Below are 23,572 nucleotides of genomic sequence, written 5' to 3'. Positions count from 1 at the left end.
CCGTGATCGAAATCGCTTCATATCTCATATACGCGGTGGGACGGTGGCGCGTTATAATACAGCCTATGGTCACGTAGCGGCACATACACAACGGCGACGACCCAGTAACAACTATTTTCAAGATAAAAATAAAACCTGGTGTGGTGGTCCAGGTTCGAGGTGAATTGCTCGCGCTACGCTTCTTTTTTCACGGTAAAAACTAGATGATTTCTTAGCCCCTTTCTACGTAATGGTTCGCCGTGGCCAACACTTTTTGTCCACCTTATTTTAGAACCTCTCGTCCCGCGCCTCGGGGCTTCGGACCTCCGAACCGAGGCGGAGCCTTGAAAAGACCGATGTCGGAATCAGCTGGATGAATGAACGGATGAATGAAGTGTAATTGCGTCGCTCTCGGTATACATATACTACGAAACGGGGTGTCCGTCCGCGGTCCGCGTCTTCTTTGTCGCGTCGCATCGCGCTCGCGGACGCTGACAAATCGATCCCACGATTAAGCTACCTCGATCAAATCCCCTCAATTTTTCGAGGGTTGAAACAAACGTTGACCGGCGAAATGAAAAATGATACTTTCATCGCGCCTCCGGTCCTCCCAGGTTCTGGCGTCGGACGTTTTCTTAGCCGACGGTGAATCCGGTCCACGTTGGAAATTGTAACAGCAACGAAAACGGGCCGAGGCCCGAGTAACGCGGTAACTTCGGCGGCCGGATAAATCAGGTGGAAAGTAACTGTTTCACTTTTTTTTCCCGAACTCTCCGTCATCGTCGACGCCTCCGCTTCCATCCCCACTTCGACGCTCGCCGTCATTATTCCGGTAATCTGGTACAACACGCGAACATCGATACGAGAAGAGACACGGATACGGATAGAATAGTTTGTACACGTACACGTACACGTGGATCGCCAAGCGAGTGTTACCTGTAATGGTAGAAGCGCGCCGTTTCACCGGTGAATTCGGTGCCTTTACTTCCCGCGCGCTTTTTTGTCACTCCGTATCTTTTACAAAACGCGGTGTAGGCAGACACGAAAAAGGTGATCATCTGAGTGAGGAAGGACGAGAATACCGAATTTTAATTGCCCCAACCATTATAATCTTCTTACTCGTATCCCGCATGCTACTCTTTTTTTTCTTCTTTCTTTCTTTCTTTCTTTCTTTCAATTATACCTACAGTCTCGAAAAACCGTAAAATTCGCGAAACGCCACGTTTCACGACCTTCTTCGAAATCGACCCAATTCGAAGGGGAAAAATTCGATCGGCCGATTTCAGGTCGGTTTATAATACGTACGCGAGATGAGAATTGTTTCCGCGGAATTGTACGGAAGCCGGTCGTAACCCCGGCACTAGCGGGTAAACTCGCGCGCGTGTATTAAAACTCGTAGGAAAGTAACAGAGAGGCGTGATAGCCGGGTTGGCTAGGAATTTCACTTACTTCGCTCCTATGTATATATAGAGAGAGAGACCCGGTAAACTTGGCCATTCCGTATTTTATGCGACGCGCCTCTATCCTAATGGACACTAGTGCAACGTAGTAACGCAATAGAACGCAGCGTATAACGTAAAACGCCAGAAAGATTGCCTCGTAAGTCTTCGACTCAAGTTCGACTGTGTATATACGAGTAGATACTTTTGCCCATTTATCCCCGCGGTGTACAATGTGCGGAATATGTGCGGGGAGCGAGGCAAGTGCAGGTAGGTAGACGTATGTACGCGAAACGTATTATATGTATAATATACAATATACGTTACCGGCGTACACACCTGAGCTACTAACGCCGACCGTCCGACGAAGCGAAAGATTGCCGTGGGAGTTTGTTTGCACCGGGTGCGCGCATCGCTTAACCGTTGTTTACGGGCCGTCAAGCACTTTGTACTTTACTAACTACCTTCCCCCTCGGACACCCCACTTTTCCTCCCTCCCTCCCACCCTCCCTGCAGCGCGATCGGGACCAGAGTTTGAATCGCGCATCGCCAAGAAACCTGGAAAAAGCTCACCCCGTTCCCGCCGAGTCTCTCGGTGGTTGGCGGGGGAAGAAAAAAAAACCAAAAAAAAAAAACAGGAATCCGAAAACGATAAAGGGTGAGAGGGCAGCTTCCGTGGGAGCGAAATGTTGCCGCTCGGTTATCGAATATAATAAATGGAGATGATAAAAAGCGTTGAAATGAAGTTTAACAGCCCGTGACAATAGGTGAGTATATTTTATTCAGATTCGTATCGAAGAGGGTGAGAATGAGAGGAGGAAGAAGCGTAAGAGGAAGGATGCTGCGGTAGTGAGGGAACAGGAAACCAGAAAACGTCGAGTCGCGGTGCGCAGCGGAAGGATCGTCGGCACAGACATACATTATGCAACTTCTTGGTTCATAAACGAAGACCTATGCCAGGAATTTGACGAGTTAGCCATGAATTTCAACGCCCCCAATTACCCCGGCGAAGAAACTATCCGTAAAAGTATTCCGGTGGCGTTCAGGTATACGCGGAACAAACGGAACCTTCTTCCTACGGGGTAATTCTTGCGAGTTAAATGAAATGCTAAAAATTTTGGAAAAAATGCCGCCGCTGCGAAGGCGGCTGCGGGTCGCTTCGAATCCGTGTTACTTCCACGGCGTATCAAGTGCGAAATTCTTCTGCTATATGTGTGCAATAACTCGTCGTCGTACGCACGCACTTTACGCCGGTGTAATATAATAATATTCCACGCGAAAGAGAACGTACCGCGGATCCGCGACTCTGTTCGTGATTTTCCCTCCGTGCAGCGCGTGCTCTCGGATATATTAAATATGTGGTTATTGTCAATCAAAGTGTCAAAGACGTCTGTCTCGCCGCACGCAACGTATTGATAATTTTCCTCCCCCCCCAGCCCCCATTTTTTCTCAGGGATCTCATTTAACGGTAACGTCGCATCGATTATATTATTACCGAGGGACCCGGTGAAAATTCCTGCGGGAGGCCGAATCCGTTTTGGCCGATTACAACGAGGAGGCGTTACAGGGATTACAGGGATACGGGCTGTAATTGAATCGGAGAGTATACGTATTGAAAGGGAACCGATTCCCGTTGCGTGCAGTTTATAAAGCATGCGGTGCGGAGAGATATCTCAGCCTCGGTTGTCACCGTTGCCGATCGTTCTGCGTATTATGTACAGAAAATTTTGTACCGGTGTCCACGGAGCCGCGCGGCCGTTTGCCGTATCGCCGTTCATACAGCTGCGGCAGCGCGCCTATTACTCAAACGCATGACACGCGCGTTACGTATTAACGCTAGATATATACCGGTCACCGCATAATCTATGGGTTAATGAAGAAAAATCAACCATACCTACTAGAGCATGGCGACGGGACGGCCTACGTATATCAACTGTGTGTATATAATAAATATCGGGTACCGATTCTCCGCGAGCCAACTCGACTCTCAAGGTGTATCGGAATTATCCGGCGTACCGGCTGCCGCCCGTTCGGTCGTTCTTCTTATTTCGCATCGATGATCGTTGGAATAAAAACCAAAAAAAAAATAAATAAATAAAATGGAGAAGAAACGGAGAAAAGAGAGAAGAGAGAAAAAAAAAACAATTACTCCCTCTCCTCCCGCGCGACATTCGAGATTTATAATTTTATGATAATACCGATCTAACCGTGAGAGAATTTACGAAGGTATATAAAAGATCCGTAACGTTACGAGATGGGAATCAAAGACGGTCGCGGTTTACTGGCTTTAGTTACCGGTCGTTCGAGAACCGAAGAATCGCTTTTTAACGATTTGCACCCTATGGGTTGAGCCCTTTCGCCGGTCCCCCTGGCCTACCGCGTAATGCGATAACGGCTCCGCGGTCCTAATGATCGCTAACGAGACCGGCGTCCGAGCAACGAACGATCGTCTCTTCGGTCCGTCTCGCAGTCACCGCGACTGCACACCGGCTCGCCGCTCTTTCCAGATGGACGAGTCGCTGATCGTTGCGACTGCAAAAAACAATTATTCACACGGAACGATCGACGAGCGAACGATCCGCGCCGCGATATAGTTCACAGCAAACCGGAAGGAAAAATCGCGGAACCCAAAGCTCCGGGGCATTTCAACGTGCTGCGGCTCGATGATGAATCGGGACACCGGTAAGGTACGTACGTGAATGATGGTGGAACATCGACTACGATTTTCAACCGATGCTGCTACCTCCGAGAAATCGGTGAATCTAATCGGCGTGGGTTTCTACAAAGTAGGGACTAACGGTCGTCCGTAGATTCGGTGCTAATCGATTGATCCGCCATTATACGTGGTGGCCGTTGAATAATTATTGCGCGTAACTATAAATCGCGATCGGTTCTTGAAGAGAAAAAAAAAAGAAAAAAAAGAAAAAACCGGAGAACCGATAAACGGTACGTGACTCTGTATCACACCGACGTTGGGCGGATGGTAGGCAGAAAGGCTTCCACCGGCTTCTGGCCGCAAAGAAACTCGAGGACACGCGTCGTTTCGTTTGCCTAACGCGATAGGTATACATACACACCTTATCTCCCCGTGTAATCAATTCACGCCTTTTACAACTACCCACCTTGAAAATTTGAATTAGGCGTATGTGTTACCGACGCGATTCCCTTCGGTCAATTATACGAACGAGGGGATGAGTTTTAGGCGTTTTTTTTTTTTTTATTTTTTTTACAACCTTCGCCCGCTACCGCGGAGATTCCTGTAGTGCGAAGAGGACGCGCCTCTTTCTCCGTTCACCGATCTCTGCGGCACGGATCGTATCGTGGAAAAACTGTAGCCTTAATATACAACGATCGGGGGAGAGGGAAAGTTCGCCACGATCAGGAATTTAGATCGGCTACTGCACGTCGCACGCGTGAACGATCGATCCCCATTGTGTTTCGATACTGACACACTTATTGGCCGCATTCTGATATTCTTGGAGCCGTTATTTCGTGCTCGAATGTATCGGCAGAGACGGTGCGTCGTTTCGAAAAAATTTCTCGAGTCCTTCGAAGGGAATCGTGGATCGAGCGGAGGGTTTCGGGGTGGGTGACCGTCTCATGCGTCGAGCGACGCGTGGCTCGCTTCCGTCAATCGAGGGATCCGTCGGTGCAAAGTGGAGAGAATCGTGGAGCGGTGTAAACGGAGACGACGAAGATCGGAATCGGTAGGAGGACGCGGCAGGAGGGGACGGAGAGGTACCGGCGTGGACAATCGATTGGTCCTGGAACATCCTGCCCCGCGTCTATGGGAAAGTCGAGTGAGACTTTTTACCGAATAGTCTGAAACCCGGGGGCCGCGGTGATTCTCCTCTCTCGTTCCGTTCCTCGTTTTCTCTCTTACCTGTGGATCCGTCTCTCTCCGTCTCACGAAACAGGGTCGACGGAACGCCGGTTCACGCCGACGAGAAACATGGACTTCCTCGAATCGCTTCGCGCGGTATCACCGAAGCAAAACTAATTCTTTCTATCCGACGATCTCCATTCATTAAACAGTTACGCAAACTATACGGGGGTGTGTAAATCCGTAAATGGGTCGTATGAAAATTTTTCTAAACTCGGAACAGAAAGAAATGAAAACTCGTTGTCCTCGTTTCCCGTGTATTTCGCTCGAGAATCATCAGCGAGTGTTTAGCTTATGTGTTTACGTATTCCGGGCGCCGAGGTTTCAGCTGGTAACCTTGACGAGCAGGTTGACGCGGCATTGTATAGATACGAAACGGGTAGCGGCGTCGCGTATACGAGGTATACGGATAAAGTAGCCCTGTGCTTCGACACGTAACGGCGATGACCTTGGCCGAAGGTGGGTGGCTCGCACGGGAAGTGGACGAGCTTTTTATCAGTGGCCCCACTCGGTAATAGCGCGCGGGTAAAATACCGAACGGAAAACCGTGAGACGATGACGTCGGGGAAACGAATGAGGCGGGATAAAAATATTTTCACTCTCAACCGAATCTGCCGATCCGATTCGAAGCGGGTCGTAACGCGGGTATAACGTATGGAACGGCGAACGTGCGTACAGGTGAGTTACACGCGCTCCTAGCATCGCGAGCGGGTTTATACCCGTGGGCCGGATGCTCCCAGCGGACGTCAAATTCCTTTTTTTCATTTGACTCGCTTCCGCTGTCGCTTGTCGGGCGTAATTGAAAGAAAATTAGCCTGATTTTAAGCCCGTCGCTAGGTAAAACGTACGAAAGTCACCGATCCCCGTTCACCGGCGATTTCAAGCTCACTCGTTGTATGTAAAAGAGAAGAGAATTCGTCGGGCGAGTGGAATTATTGCGGCGTTAGGAGCGATTCTTTCCGTACGGAAACAATCGGACTAACGTGCACGAGGGTAATACGTATCGAGGGTAAACGAAACTCTACTTTGTTGCCGACTTTCGTCGTAAATACGTACGTTAATGTGTCGAAGGGAGTAGTAGGTAAGGCACAATGGCGATACTTTTTTTTTTTTTATTTATTATTTCGTTTTACATCAAAACGGGCGCAGGGGAAGGCGTCGTTTGCGAAGTGGGTGCGTTTATACGCGCACCATCGACGCGGGTATAATACGCGGCGATCGTCGGAGGAGGCGCCGAAGATTCGATCTGATTCGATTCGATTCGATCGCCGATATAGAAGAAGCTCGCAAATAATGATTGTTAAACAAGGCGACCGATGGTGCGTGCTAAACAACGAACGCTCTCCACCGTCACCTCGTTAAACTCGAGGGCGACAAGCGAAACGAACTTTTAAAATCCTACGTACGTAAAGGGGATCTCGGTGGCCGGGATGAGAGGAGCGAAGGGAAAAAGAAGAAGAAAAAGAAAAAGAAAAAAGAAAAAGAAAAAGAAATTCTAGGCGCCGATAGGAGGAGATCAGTTTGTCTGAAAGGGACAAAAGGATTTTTTTCCCTCCGCATGATCGAAACGCGTTTACTCCCGGGAGGCTTAATTTTCCGGAGTAAATCGAGCAGGTTCATCCTCGTAAAATATATCTATCAACCGAGCGGACGCTCTGGCTATCGGCTGCCCGCATTATTATATATATATATATATATATATATATATATATACAACCTGCGATTCCAATTAGTTAGCTTTGATACGGCACGAGTTAATCTCGCACATACACGCCGCAAAATCTTATTACATATTCCACGCCACCCCTCCTCTTTTATTCTACTCGTATCCCCGTTTCCCCTCGTACTTTATTCTCCGTCCGAATGCATAGGTAGGTAGGTAGGTAGATAGGTAGGTACAGGTATGATACCTGTACACCGTAATTACAGACGAATCTTCACTCGCGCCTCTTCATGTACTCCTGATTCCGGGGACACGCATCAATTCCAAAGACAGATATCTTCGTCGTTCTCGTGCGCAACCAATATTTTTTTTTCAAAACGGCGACGATCAACTTTTCTGCAGCCTGTATAGCCGGGGTCCAGCACCGCCAGCCCGCGCCAATACCAATCGAAGCACTTCTTCTCCAATAAATACCAATAAAGTATCTCTCTCTCTCTATATAAATGCGGTACGTGTGCAAAATTATAAAAGCTACTGTGTACAAGTAATTACCGATTTATACCGGCGTTCAATTATTGCAGAATCACCATCGACCGAGCGTACTGCATATCTCGCGATAGGTGGCAACTCCGCGCAACTCGATCGAATTCTTCTCTCATCCTACGGGTTGCTCGCTCGCTCGCTCTCCTCGCTCTCTCCTCGAACGCCTCGTATATTTGGTTTTTATCCTACGATATGAACCGTATTTCTGGATCCATTACGCCTCGGGTATAGCCACGTTTCTCCCTCTAATTTGAAGATACGGAAATTTTGAAGGAGACGGAAGAGAAATCACTCAACCCTCTTCGCGCGTGCAGCGTTTGATGTAAATAAAGACATCCGAATGGAAAATTTCTTTCCTCTTTCCTCTGTTTTTTTTTTTTTTCATTTTTCTATTCTCATTGCTTTTTGATTCGCCTCGTTCGAATAGATCATTCGGAGCACGAAGCTGCACCTGTTCTGCTCCACGCACTTTGACTTTATTACGTACAATATCCATCCCAGTTGTAGGTGTGCGCGTATCGTATGTGCGTACACGTGTGTGTGTATATATGTAGGCAACTAATAGCCAGTTTTACGACTTATAAGCGCGCTATAACGCCATTTATGACTTACTGAAAATTTCCCCCCGTACACGTTGGACGGTACGTGCGGTGGAGCGCAAGCACCCGGGCAAACGCCGAGAGTAATTACAATGGATTTAATGACCTAACAACTATCCCGATCAACTGGGCGATGGCGTTACTTCCACGGGCATGGCAAATAATTTTCAATTAATACTCACGGTCAAAAGCTGCGGCTATCATTACAACAACGATGCACACGCATCCTCGCCGCTGCGCAATACACACACGCGCGAAGAAGCGCTACCCTTCGCCCCGCCACTGCACACGAACGAATCCAGAAATTACGAACGCCCTTTCTCATCGAGCACGCGAATAATGCAGAAAAAGGTGCATATCTTTTTTTTTATCGAAATCGACCTTGATTGGATTTAATCGCTCCCGATAAATAAAGCTCATTCGCGAAAGACACAGCTGATCCCGATCGATCGGTGCATCGGGTTTATCATCCCGGCGTACAATGAAAATCCTTTTGCATTTCATGTTCGCCAATGTCGCGAGATCGCTAGAAACTGGTTATTCTTCCTTCAATCGAGTTGCGTATTCACGGTTTCTTTGCGCGGGAAACGTCGGTTTTTTTTCGTTTTTCGTTCGACAATTTTCGAGGCGGCCGAAAAATATGGAGTGGATCGAAAAAATTAAGGGACGATATCGGCGGCGTCGGTCGAAATCGCGCGAGCGAATGCAGGCGCGATGGACAGATACTAGGGATAAGGTGTGTGTCCTATAAATAGAACAGGAGCGCAACCCAGCGCTATCCGTACCGCAGATCGGGGCCTGCCGTCGCGGCAGCTTATATGCACATCAGGAACTGCATAGGTATACGGCGGCTATAGCGGCTGAACCGACCGGGCAGAGTGGCCGGTTCGCGCGTCCGCGTAACTGTATACCTAACTCGGTGCAATGCCACTCTGCAATTAACCGCGTCGAACCAGCGACCGCTGTGTACTCGCGTTGTAATAAACAAAACAGGACGACGACCACACCCGCGCGCATCCTCGACACTACCGGGCACACGCCGAGTACTCCGATGTACGTCCGTCCACTTTCGAAGTGGATTAATTATGGGACGCGGGGCGAAGGACTCGCGACGTCACGACGCCCGTATTAATACCACGCTATTGCACCGAACCGGAATATTCAGTTGATCGGTATATTTTTGTTACGCAATCTCGTACCATACATCGGCTAATGGACGATCATCCCCGCGGGCCGTGGAGTCGATCGGAAAAAAAGAAAAATTAGAAGCCGTCGTTTTTTTTTCTACGGACCGGTACGGACGGCACGTGCCTCTGTCCGTTGGACTCTTCCCCAAAGGATCCGGTCGGGTGATCGAAGTTTGTTCGGTTTTTGTGACTAGCTTTTTTTTTTTTCGATTATTCAATCGAGCTTTTCTCGAAGGAGGTAAGGAACTCGGATACAGACGGGGCGACCCGATACGACGACCGGTGAGTTTCTAGGGTCGACTACCACCTGACGCGGCAACTGCTACTTTACAGAAGTGGCAGTTGCCTTAAACGCACGGCTACGAACTAGCCGAGAGAAAGATATATGTACCCTCTACACTTTTTCGAAAAGGGTGGCTCGCGCCCCACTTTACGGTATAAGATACGACGCGACGTCGACGCCGAGAGCCAAAAACTTAACGCACACCCGCCCAAGAATATACACGAATTTAAGGGCAGATGCTACCGTATACGCTGTAACCGCGTTACAAGTAGAAACTGAAGAAGCTATTAGGGGTGGGTTCCGAATCGGGAGTCGGAAAAAGACATTCCGAACGCTCTGGAAAGTCGACTCGACGGACAGAGGAACGCGGGGTGCGGACGCGTTGCGTAATTTTTATTTTATTTTATTTTACTTTTTACTTTTTACTTTTTACTTTTTACTGCATCGGTAGGAAAACTTACGAGTAGCGAGGGAAATAAATAGGAGGTAAGCGATCGTGTTCGGGTAGAAGGAAGGCGAGAAAAAGGCGTCGGATCATGCAGATAGTTGAACGCGATATGAGCACCTGGGAAGGTATATAAAGAGACAGGTACAAACCTACATGTACTCGATATTCCCCCCTCCCCCCGTTCATTATTATTGCGCATATACGCGCGATGCAGGATATTTACGCAGCGCGGTACATATCCCATACCTTTAACGTTACAAGGTATGTAAGGTTGTATTATATCTGCTGGAAAAGCAGCGGCGGCTTCAACGTTGCGGCTGTAATTGGCGAATGTAAACACAGTGGCGTGCGGCTCGACGGTGGCCGCACGGTTTCATACACACCGTTCGGCTCCGCATTACGCCGTATAAAGAACTCAAGAGCGAACCTACGCACGTATTAACCTACAGCCCACCTGTAACTACCACCCAGTGAAAACCCATATAATCGCGCCGTGAATTGTATAGGCGAAAATTATGGGAAGAAGGTTGCGCGAGGTAGCGAGTTGCCACGTTCTACACATTTTTCAAAAATTGGACACGTTGCTCGTATCGTTCGTTCGATGCTCTGTTTCAAATTTTTATAGCGAATAAAAGTATCGGTTGAACTCACCTCAGAGACGCGGGCCGTCGCGGCGCCTCGGTGGTTTATTTGGTACGTATAAATCCAGAGTTTATGCGGACGTTTATAATTCCGATGCGGCCAAGTCCCAAGAACTGCGGATATCGATGTCGCTCGCTTACCCCAGCGTTCAAATCTCCGGAGTCGCGCGCGCGGGGAATCTCCGGCTTGTCGCGTACCGCACCGGGAACTACCCTTCAAAGTTTTACCTCCTGCACCCGCACTGGACGTTGTTTCCGATGAAATTTTTTTTTTTTTTTTCTCACCCCTCTTCTTTCAACGTTTGTCCGAATTACCTCACACTCGACACGATTTTATTATATCCATATCAACGATCGTTTCACTCATCATGTCACTGGATAACGCGCACAATTTTAACGAGTCCACGAATGAAATTATTTCAATTGAAATGGGGTGATCACGGACGAGAAACCTCTGGATAAAAAGCACTGAATTCAATCGCAACACGTTCGTCACCCTCCTTGACCACCGCGGTAGCGAGGGGGTTTTATCCTCGCCCCGATATCGCGATTCGATATCCTTCTTCGCCGATCACCAGGTGAATCCTTCCGTATCGGTGAACCGCGGTAAGGCACCGACGATTTCAACGAAGTCCAGGGTGGTGTGTCACAGTCTCGTGAATTCGCGGGATATCGATCTCTCTCCTTTTTTCCTCTCCCTCCCCGACACACGTACGTCTCTATCCCTCCCCCGTGTCGCGGATATTTTCTATTCGAACAGGTACCACCCCGGGAATATATTTTTGCCGCCTCGTTGAGCAATGATCCTCGCAGATCGACTGCTACCGGTCGTCCGTAGGTATATGTACCTATGTATGCAGTACGCGTATGCTGGGAAACCCTCCGCGTAAAGCGACGTGGAGGCGAATACGTCGGTGGAGGTTCGTGTTACTTTGGTCGGTATATTTAACGTAGTGGTACGAAACAGCGATCGGCGAGAGTCCGTGAGAGTCTCACCTAGGCTTGCGTACCTCTTGAAGCGTGCAGCGGCGGGAGGCGTGCTGTCCTGTACTGGACTAGTCGACGGACGGCGAACTTCGGGCCCGCGGAGGGAGTCGGTCTCGCTTCGGTCCCCCTCCTCGGGTTCCTGACGTTCCTGCTGCCGCTGCCGCTGCTGCTGCTGCTGCTGCTGCTGCTGTTTCTGTTGCCTTCCTACCGGAGGTCGAAGCTCTGTGTCTTTTGCTACTCGCGCTTCGCGGGTTACGGCTGAGGCCCACCCGCGCTACGGGGCGCGGAGGGATCGAGGGGAACGAGGTCCCCCTTCCCCGATTCATTTCCCTCTTCCTAGACCCATCCCCCTCGTCTCCTCCACACCTTGACGACCACCGAGCGAACGGTTACTCCTTCCGCCCCCGCGATCCCTAAACCGAACGCGACGATCGGCCGAAAGAGATCCTCCGGATTGCGACGAGCGATCCTGCGCATCCCTGGAGAACAGGTGATTCCCCGTCATCGGCTCGGTGAAAGAAAAATAAAATCGATACACACCTCGACACCAAAAATTTCCAATCAAGGATAAAAGGATTACGAACACAGCGGCGCGCGTGCAGTCGAAAGGGCGGTGGGCGTTGGGGGGAGTGAGAAATGACGAAGAAGCGTGATAATTATTTGTTCGAATGGGTCCATGTGACCAGCTCAAAACGTTCGCGCCAATACCGTTACAGGTGGAAAACCTGCAGGCGGAAACACGGTTCTTGAACAAGAAACACCCCGTGGCGTTTAACTTCTTTTTTTTTCCACCCTATTTCGTATCGTTCAGCCCCCGACTTTTTCCCTCGTCATCGTCTATTCAAATTCAACTATATACGTCCGCATAAACTTATCATAAGCGATGCGCGTCGGTGTAGGAGCCGATGTGGCAGCCAGCGTTTCGTGTATAAGCGAGGATTTCTCGATTCCCGCGTGGCTTCGAAAGGGTCCCCGGGGTTCCCCGTGACTTTGCGGGGAAGCAACAGGCTGCCGTAAAATATATCCATTTACACCTAGCGGTGAAATTGTATTGTGTGCACCGGGCTTATATGCGCACACACCGTTCCAGCGTATCATTTACCCCGATTATAAATATTTAGATCCCCACTCCGTTATAATTCCGTTGATTTAAATCGTGAGAAAAATTCCGTGACTCTAATGAAAAAGTATCGTGTACGTACCTAGGAGCAAAATTATTAACTAACCAAAACCATACAGGCAGACGAACAGATGGATTATATATATCGCAGCAGTTTGTTTGTTTATTACACATGTTAATTATTTTTTTACCTTCCCACGGTGTAACCCTGCCGCACAAAGAGACACGCGTATGGCGTATTTTTTACGCTCACCGTCGACACGGAGATATTTCGGGTGTTTCGAGAATCGAAGATTCTCTGTTTTCGCCTCCGTCTCTCTCAAAGACGACAATCGAACCCTCTCATTCCCGAATAGACGGACGGTTTCTCACCTGATACCGTTGCCGGTCCCGCGCTCCCTTTGGCCGTCCAAACCTTCCCCCATTCCGAGGTAGAGAAGTGGCGCGTGGCTCGCGTCGAGCCGTTGTACCCCGGCAACCGGTCAACGGCTCGATACGAACGCTCTACGCGATGTTCCCATTTCGTTGCAGTTAAATAGTTACGGGATATCCCCCTTCGCCGTTTGACGCTGCCCATGTGTCTGCCACGGGCTATACGTACCGTACGCGGTGTGCGTGTGTGTACGTGTAACGCGCGATGCCGATGCCGATGCCGATGCACTTGTTGGGCAGCTGTGGCACCTGTTGCCGCGTTGGTCCGTTGCCGGTGTAGCCGTCGCCCCGTTCCCAACGCCCCGGTCGAGAGTCCTGAAAATTGTGTAAGGTGCGACGCGGATATACGTTTGTACATTCGACATGAGCCCCTCGACATATCCGTTGCCTCGCCGGGATGTCGCCCTCTGATAATCGCCGACTTGTTTTCAATCCGGGGCTAACGCCACTGACCACGAACGGTCAGGGACCCCGTGCGACGATTTTAGGGACGAACGCGGAGAGGAATTGGCTCCGTTCCGTTCGCTGAAGGGTTACACTGTTCGGAATCGGAGCATTTTCGAAGCTGGTTCTTCTTCCACTGATGGTTTTTACTTTTTACACTCGGGCGTTCGTCCCCACAGCTGTGACGATTGATCTCTACCGATGATAACGGAGTAATGAATACACGGAGGAGTAAAAATTGAATCACACCTGCTGCCGCTTGTGATCGCGCAAGACTCGGAGTAGGTAGCTACACCTACTTTGTGCGGAACGTTTCTGAATACCAGAAATTTTTTTTCCGGATCCCAGAAGAACTCCTTCGTTTCCGAAGGACTAAAAAATGAGGGACGCGAGTTCGTCGACCTCCGCATTCAACCTACGTCTTCGAAAATCCTCCGAAAATCCTCCCGTCCATCCGATCCGCATCGCGGACCGGTCGTGGAAAAAACGGCGAGGAGGCACGTCCTCGTGGAGTTTGCGCGGGAAAATTTTAACACGGGGTCAACAGCAAGGTGCATCAGCTGGTCTTCGCCCGGCCGTTAAGGACTGACGTCGTCGGGTACGCAACGTCGCGACGCGCGTCGCTCCCCTCGACCAGCACATGGCCCTCGTATATATATATACTTAAAAAGTGCAGGCTACCGGAGTCCTACGAGTTTTAGCCGGCCGAAGGGCGGAGGGAAATAAGAAGGTATTTCTCCAAGACACGCACGCGCGTGACGAGAGGGAGGGTTGAGTTAATGGACGATGCCTGAAACTACGTCGACTCCGCCAACGGCCGTTCGGAGTCAACGGCTTTGGCACCTGACGCCGCATGAATACGCGACACGGACGTGTAAGGATACAACGACCGGTAGCTTCGTCGGGCTCGGAGCTTCGATCATCAATTCGATTTCCCGCTTCCTACCAATTGGAACCAACTCTTCGCTCGTCGCCTTTTCTTTTTACCTCTGTAATATAATACCGCCGTTTAATCGAGACAGACGAGGCGGCACCCGATGTCCTAGCCTTCGGCAAGGCTGACAACGCAGAGCGTACCGTACGTAGGTTGCCTCGAGGCTCGAGTTCGCGCACACGTGGAAAACATTTCTTTTTTTACAAACACGATCGGCCCCGTTGAGAGAAACGCGATACGCTCCGGGCTGTGGGTGGAGTAAATAAGTCGCGTAATTTCGCTACAGCATACACATGTATGTACGAATATTGCGCACGTTATTCCGCGTCGAGGTGCAGGTAACCCTTTTTTTCCCCCCGAAGAAAAGATCCCGTTCGTTCTCCGATAGCGTCGTAGGTCGACGGTATACCACCCCTGACGCGGACCGTGCCGGAGTCTGGTTATTGTTCGAACACCTTCATCGGCTGGAGATGTTGTCGAACGCCACGCCGAGTTAAAACGCCCTTCGTTATTTCGCCTCGGCGTTTCGACCTCTCCCCTTCTACCCGCGGTCGTTTCGGGTAATGGGAAAATAATGGGAGATTACACACCCCGCCGGAACGTGGCTTCCGTTCCAGCTATACACATCTCGCGGCGGTGCGTGTATTCGAATCTAACATCGAGCGGTGCGCATTCGACGATCCTCTTTCGTTCGTCCATCGAAAATCGAATCGTCTGTCTTCCCTCCGGACAATTCAAAGGAGACGAAGAGAAACCTGGAAAGTTTCGCACCGAAACTCTCGTCACGAGAGAGCGGACGTCGACGCCCGTACGGATCGTATGAAGCGACGCGTAAGACGTCGAGCGCATGCTGGGCGCGTGGCGGGTCTCCAGGGTCGTCCGAGCGGAGGATTTTCGGAGCGGTGGGTTCGTACCGGTGCGAGGTGGCCCGCCGCTCGTTTCTCCCGCGTCTCGGGGCACTGGGAGGGCAGCGAGGGCAGCCAGGGCAGCGAGGGCAGAGAGTAAGCGGCTGGCACAGAGCTGAGCAGCTAGCCGGGTGATTACGTCGCCTGTCGGCGCGGAACAGTCTCCTCCCAACCGCTTCGCCCACCGACTTCCCATTGGCTATCCTCTTGCAGGTAAGACGAGGTGAGGTGAGCCAGGAGAGGCGAGGAGAGACAAGGTGAGGCAAGGAGAGACAAGCCAAAGAAACCCGAGGCCCCTTGGCCGGGGGCCCCGCCGACTCTGCAGGGGATCCGGCCACCGGCGATCTCCTCTTCCGATCGCCGATCCTAATTGCCGCCGCCGGTACCGATGTTCGAAACCCCATTCGATCGCCGGAATCGACGATTTATTTCGCTCGTTCGAACTCGCCACGAAATTCAACGGGGAAAAATGCGCGTCGGTCGTCGGACGATCCCTGAAAAATCGGCGATCGGTCGGCGGAATGATAATCATTATTCGGGCTGCGTAGCGCGCGTCGACGGGTCGAAACTATCGAGTGGATTTCGTTTGAAAATGGAGGCGATTCTCCGACAGTTGATTGGCGAAGCCGGAAATTTACATAATCGTTTTGGTCGTTGGGTGGGAGTTGCCTAATCACGTAGACGTTAGCGGTTGTCTGTACGTTAAAGCGATAAAGGAGAGAGACGACTTCTTATTCTCACTTAGCGGCCGCAAACCCAGCACCTGCAGGGGAAATCTCGCGGTATATATATATATAAATTACGTAAAGTGTCAATGACTCACCGCCCACGAACGAACGAAACGAAACGTTCGTTGCGAAAGACACCATTTTCACAAAATTTCTCAAGTAAACAAATGCGGGGAAAAAAAAATTTGCCCACAACTGAGGATCTCGGAAAGTCTACAGATACACCGATTCCTCATTCTTCTTCTCATCTCTGTGTATCATAACTGAGTATCGACTGTTACGTTCGAAGTATGATAATAATTATAATAGGGGTTCTAAATTTATTTCTATTCGACACGGGGGTTTGACCAGTGGTTACTGACCGGTGACCAAAGCGATCCCGGGAGGTGAACAACGGCAATCATCCGCAGGTGGCGGTACAAATGGGTTTATACAGAGCAAGAGAGTAGAGGCGGCTATTAGTGGTTTTGCCCTCGATTATAGATTCGCGAGATTTTTATATACACCGAGAGAATTTTCAACGGCAATCTTCGACGCCGCTGATGGTCCATATCGCTGACCGTTTGACGTAAACTACACAGGGACGAAATTCGAGTTGCAGTTTCAACAGCCGATAACGTGCATCTTAACAAATCGCATTGGAAGATAATAAAAAAATATTACCATAAGGATGAGGTGGAGAATAATGGGGCAGCGGGTACGGGGGCGAGGAACACCTGGATGCACCTGTCTCTTTGCCTCGCCACGCCTGGATAGCTGACGCCTGATCGTCCGACCATGACGCGGCACTCCACTTCCAGGTAAACGACACAACGCGACGCTACGTAAAGCAACGTTCGTCACTTTGCTATGGTAACCGAGGTATGGAAAGACGGAGATCGCAAGAGCGGCTACCGATAGCTGCGGGACGCAATATACTGGCACCAGCGCTAGTCTTCAAATAGCCGTTACACTTTGCTTATTATATATTTGTACACAAACGAGCGGTCGCGATGACCAAAAGGAGTAATGGAAAGGCGGCTTCGAGCTACGGGAATGAACGACGAGAAAATTCGAGCGCACTCCCTTCGACGAATATCGATCGAAGCAATTTGGATCGGTTGATATTTTCTCATGCGGTGACGGAGTAACTCGATCGCTCGGGGTATCACGGTTGCGGTCGTTCGTGGATAAAACCGTGGTACACTCGACCATTAGAGAGATGACTAGGGGAATAATATTCCCGAAGCAATTAATGATTCGATAAAATTCGTGTAAATCGTAACAAAGTCTCATCAGAAGCGTCAGTATCTCGCGGGCCATTTACCGGAGTTATGATGGAATTCCTCGTCACATCCGGTCTATAATCCTTCGATAGTTCCCATCGTCGATGTTCTTCGAAAAATATCCGACTGGGCCAAACTTGACATCAGATACATGGCAAATGGATACCTTTTCATCAAACCTCAAAATAATAGTGAAAATTATTCGTAACAGGATCCTGAAAGACAGAAGCAAAATAAATAACAATAACGTATTTCCCCAAAAACCAACCCCTGCTGTAACGGGGAATCGATCGGTTCGTTAGTCCCAGAAAATAATAAATGTTGTTTTTTTTTTCTCTTTTTTCTCTTTTTGAAATCGTAAATTGTCGCTCTCGATCCAAACGAGAGAACAAAACGGTTTATTCAGCCGTGAGGAAGGCAGCAGCGTCCACGAGACATATTTACGGACCAGGTATACGTCATGGGGAATAGTTTATGGTAATAGTTAAGCCTTGGAAATACAATTTGCAATAGCCGGGAGCGACTAGGAAGAGCGTCTTTTATATTCCCCCGGGGCTGTCGCGTGACGGAACTGTTGCTCGTACCGCATGTAGTAGACTGGACGTTGCCGTTAACCGATCAATTAATCAATTTTCTATTCCGTGTTTCCCCGGAGCGACGGGCGGCGGGAAAATTTGCCTCTAATACCCGGCGATTCGATATCGCCTGCGCCGCCTTCCGATACCGTTGAAAAACGCTAGGCAAATCCTAGTACACCTCTACAAAGTCGTCTCTCGGAATTCCGAACGCTACGATTTCTGCCCCGGGGCGATGCTGGGCCGGCTCCGTTTCCTACGTTTTTTTGTTTACCTCACACGTTCGGTTCGGGTGTTAGGAGATTTCGGTTCATTCATCGATTCGGCGTTACAGCTGACAATGAAAAACCGGTTCAAGGCGTAACACTGGAAGCCCAAAACTCACGACGCGAGACAACGCCCCCAGCTCGTAAGAGCAACGGCCCTCTGCATACGCACCGGCCACCACGAATAATCGTGCACCGTGCACCATGTTTTTTTTTTTGCTTCTGAAACAGAGCGAGAGAGAGAGAGAGAATAAAAATAAGGAATTGTCAGGGAAGTGCTTCTTTATCGCCGTTTCTTGGGTAATCGGTGATGAAAACTAGCCCCGAAATCCGTAGCTTTTCTAAGAGCGTTATCTCTTTGTATAGCGTGTTTCCGGTCGAACTGAAACTGCACGTGACTCCGATCCTCTTCAGTTAACATCACAACTCCGTACCTTTCCCAATTTAATCTATTCGATCCCATACCATCTCGCGATCGGATCCGCCCGATCCTACCAAGTTTGTGTATCAATCGGGCGTCCATGCGCAGCGCGCACAAACAAACTTTACACACAAATACCTACTTTTGCCCCGATCGAATCGGTAGCCCGGCCTCATTATTTTGTCGAAACCGCAAATCTCGCCGCTCATCTATATATACATATATATACGTATACATGGACGGAGTAACACAAACGCCTCGGATTCGTCGGTACAACCAGATGTACAATCCAGAAGTTGATCTCCCTCAAATGGTGTAGCAGTGTGAGAAATTTGAACGGACGTGTATTTTATAATCTACAAAGCATATCCCTGGAGTCGCTGCTGGTATTGGTATATAAAGGGAATATCGATGATCGTTGATCGATTCGTGGCCGGCCACCGTTCGGCAGCTGATCAGCTTTATAATCACGGGGTCCGAAAATTCACACGTCAAAATTGGTGCCGCTCGTTTCTTTCCCTTTATTTTTTTTTTCCTTATTTCTTCTCTGTAATACATAAAGTCACGTTTATTGTAATTTCAACACTACTTTCTACGCGCAGGTACAACACGTAAACACCCATGGAGTTGACCGTTTGTAATAGGAGTAATTAGGCTTGATTCATCTATATGAATCGAGAGAAAGCACCTGTGAGATCTTCGGTAAAGATGAAGACGTACGGACGGACGCGCGGGCACGGGACACCCGCACTTCGCAGGTGCGCGTGCGAGACGAACATTCGAGCCGGGCACACGTCTTGGCGAATCAGAGCTTAACTATCGCCCAGCTATCGCTACGGGAGAGCCTCGCTAACTGACACAGATTTAAATATGCAAGTCAGATCTTCGGACGTCGTTGCATGTAGTTTACCTCGACGAAAGATCACAGCACAGGTGCCGAGCGCACGATGATTTCGGTGGAGTGTAATAAAGCGGCCCGGCTAATCGGATAATCTCCGAATGAGGATGCGGTACACGAGTCCGTCATCATCGACGCCTCGATCGTGCGAGCGCGTATATATTTACGTGGTAGATTTTACGTGTGCATATAACTACGGTGTTATTTACTCGTAGAGACAACAGTTCGCCGCCGGTATAATACGGCGCACGAGTCCGAGTGAAAGCTAGGTGTGGAATGAGAGGCGTGACAAATTGCAGAATTGGGTCATCTATGCGAAACGTTATGCCAAGGTGGCGGCGACAGCGCCGGAATAATCGTGATATACTGCCCGAGGTCCGATCCTCCCTACCTCGAATTATTTTTCTGGCCAGGTAAATAGGTGAGAATCAAAAATTTCGACGAATCGCTCGAAAACTCATCACCGTTCCACGCTCTCCCTCCCCCCTTCTGCGTAATGACAATAATCGAGACGACGATGACGTGAAGCAGTTTTTAATTTTCGTTCCTTCCTCTTCATCTTCCCCTTTGTCACGTACCCTCCGCTAGGTATTCGTTATTCCCTCGTCGTGCGGAGGTCTCGTAGATGTGCTCGAAGAGCTGGAAGTCGCGCTTTTCTACCTATAAGACAAGTCAAACAAGTGTAACACGAACAAGGCCGGGTACAAAAAGCGAAACCATTGTTACAGGTAACACAATGCAGTCACTCTTCCTTTGACGGGACGAAAAATAATCCTACGCTTTGTCTATGATACCAACGTGCTTCGTGTGGCTGCACAATGCTTCGCCATTCGCTCGCGTTACGAACGTTATAAAGTCGTCTTATTCGTATAATAATATCCGACCCGCAACTCGATGCGGATGCGCGATGGCTATACCTACATAAACTGCATTGGAAAATTCGCTCCAAATATAATTCAACCTCCGTTTCCATGTACGATTCTTTTATTTTTTCTTCTCTCTTTCTCGTCGACGTGGCTAGTGTGTGTGTACCCCGTAATGTTTCAGGTAGAGTCACGCGTCGGAAAATCTATATATTTTCTACAAAAATAAACCAACGCCTATAATTCCGTAAAAACTTCATTATTTATGTAGAATACCCTTTCAGCTGCATTGGATTCGACGGTGTGTGTTTGTATATATATATATTTCGTAGCGATAAAAAGAGCGTGGCTCAATCTCAATGCCGCAAAGAGAAATCGAATGACAAATTGAAGGAATAGGAAACCTCTGAGCGGCGGAAGTTTATCGGCAAAAAGGGAAAAAAAAATTGAAAAAAAAAAAATTACAGCTCCCATTGTGCTGAGGCTGTTTTCCACCGACAGAACAATTTCTTGTGCATGGTCCCCCATGCCCGCGTTTCACGTTCGTAACAGCTGTTAAATATCCGCTGCAATATTTTGCCCCGAGTAAAAATTTCTTCTCAAACTGTCAACGGTGAAAAAAAACTAATTCTCCTTCATGGAGACGCGGAAAGTAGAAGAACGGAAGAGAACAAAAAAAAAAAATGAAAATATATTTGTAAAAATCAGGCGTGACTCTCGGAGCGTTGGACGACGAGACGATCGGTTTATTCGTTGAAATCTGAATGCGAGTCCCGTTGCGTGTGTCAAATTTAAAATTACGCCCACGTTACCAATCTGGTATACGACTATATTATCCGTGTCTCGGATCCGCCCCGCGTTTAATTCCGTGTCCCATACTCGAGTCTCATCTATTCCAACAAAGGGTGGTGGTAGGCATAGTTCGTCGATCGTCGCGTACCACGTCGCAGGTTGAAAAACCGCCTTGGTGGGCGACGGCGATACAAATTTATATTAATTTCACGGCGTCCCCTTATTTTTCGAACGATGGGGGTGAACCCGGTACACGTAGAACGTCGTGTATAAGATCCGCGTAATACCTACACGAGGTGAGGCGACCCGCTGCAGCGCGGGCAAGGGCCGACAACGCGGTGACGTAGCTCGTTCAGGCGGAACCTCCTGTATCAACCCGTACCGAATCACGACTTCCTGCCCGACGTCGTTTTAACTCCTCCCGAACAATTCTCACTACGAATCTTAAAAAGTTGAAACAATTTAACCAGTCTAAGGATAACGATTTATGGTCAATACTCACGTCGCTAGAACGCCGAAGACTTCTCCGCGGGAGAGAGGAGCTTCGAAAATTTCTGTTCGAAGCTTTGAAAAAGAGGAGGGAAAAAAAAAGTGGGAGGCGAAGGAGAGACGCAAACGATTTTTATAACGCGTCTCTCGACGCGGTCCCGCCGGAGATCAATGATCGGTAGATCGATAAGATCTCGGACAATCTCCGAGGCACCTTCTGGAGTCTCGGCGTTGACCCGTTGCTCGCGGAGTCAGAATCCAGAATAGACAACAAAGCGGGTATCCGGTGGATTGACGGAGGGCGCGCGTCTATACAATCCACGTTGTCCTTTTCCCGCTCGCGACTCATTCTTCTCGCATCATCTTATTGAACCGAGATGAGTCGAATGCACAATGGCGTCGACGTCGACGTGTCCTTATCCTTCTTGTACCTGCTTAGGTGTTCGCCTTTCGACAACGAGGACTTAAGATCGATGAGAGAGACTGCGCCGGGCTGAGGAAGGGGGGGGAGGGCGTGAAGATTATGTTATTATTCTTCTCGTTCGCGCGGTTCTCACCTCGCGGACTCATGTCTCCGAGATCAACAACTTCGATTGTATCCCCATTGACTCCGAGCCGTTCCGATACTACCTCGCTCTCGATCGCTCCGTAGATCCTCCCGAAGAAAAATAACTCCTCTGTATATTCCGATCGCCATCCGAGACGTTATCGACTCTAGATTAATATGCCTATAGTAGATCCTCTCGCTCCGGACGCCACACGGAATTGGGACATCCGAGTCTATCGGCGGATGAATATTTTCGCTTCTTTGTGTTACCTGATTTTGATTAGATGTTTAAAAAAAGAGAGAAAGAAAGAAAGAAAGAAAAAGAAAAGTGATCGGTGGACGGGTTGGGTTCCGAGGCACGTGGGGGCAGGTATGACCGAAGAAGGGGCAGCGACAGCACATAAGCAGAAGCAGAAGCAAAAGCAGCGGCAACAGCAGGATGTTGGAATAATACACATTAGTAGACTGTTATTATACTAGCCAGCAACTCGTCCCCGCAACTCTAGCCGGAAGAAGCCGCCTCCCCCGCATTTTCCCCGTACCTCTCTCACCCTGCAAACCACCGCTGTCCGTCGCTCTACGTCCGTCCGTCCGCCCTTTCGTCGGTTCTGCTTTCCTCTCTCCTATTTTTACGTAGAGGTTTACGTACTTCGTCCGCGTACACGGTACGAGAAGAACGAAATTTCTATAGTTACATGATCCATCGTTTTCCGCATTTCTTTCCAGATGTTCCGTCGAATCGACCGCAGCAACGTCCATCTCTTCCGAAGCGAGCCGATTTTTCACACCGCTTCAACCGAATTCCCATCACTATTCGATCTACTCTGAAATAAACTAACGTCGCAAGTAAACGAACAATCCGATAATTTTTACACCTCGCCGCATCGGAGAAGCGAAAACGCTCCGGGATAATCTGACGGTTTTCCAGAATTCCGTTTTTTTTCCATCGTTTATAAAACGATTGCGTACGTATTCCGGATCGTTCAACTTCCACGTTCGAATCACGAAGTGAAGTGAAGTGAAGGGGTGAAATCGGTGGACCGGAAGTGCGGCCGGTTGGGCACGTTGGTCGAGGCGAATACTGGCCGGTGATTTTGACCCGCGCTGCGAATCCGAAAACGTTGCCGGGACCCGCGTACGACATCCCGGTAGTAGACGTGCTCCGACTCCTATGTACCTGCACGACTGTGCCATGCGGTACACATTAAATGAAGGGACATTACGTCCGCGTATCATCGTAC

At 49.3% G+C, this 23,572-nt stretch overlaps 1 protein-coding gene across 1 annotated transcript in view; it reads right to left on the bottom strand.

Moving 5' to 3' along the window:
- LOC105690834 (SKI family transcriptional corepressor 2) overlaps positions 1 to 12,151 on the bottom strand; it is a 72,139-nt gene extending 59,988 nt beyond the window's left edge. The window contains exon 1 of the mRNA XM_048656442.1: positions 10,676 to 12,151. The gene's annotated coding sequence lies outside the window, so the exon portion shown is untranslated. The remainder of the gene's footprint in view (positions 1 to 10,675) is intronic.
- Between the last annotated feature and the right edge of the window lie 11,421 nt (positions 12,152 to 23,572).

The sequence above is a fragment of the Athalia rosae genome, chromosome 6 (assembly GCF_917208135.1).
Source record: "Athalia rosae chromosome 6, iyAthRosa1.1, whole genome shotgun sequence".
Classification (NCBI taxonomy): domain Eukaryota; kingdom Metazoa; phylum Arthropoda; class Insecta; order Hymenoptera; family Athaliidae; genus Athalia; species Athalia rosae.
This window is presented reverse-complemented; position numbering and strand designations above follow the sequence as displayed.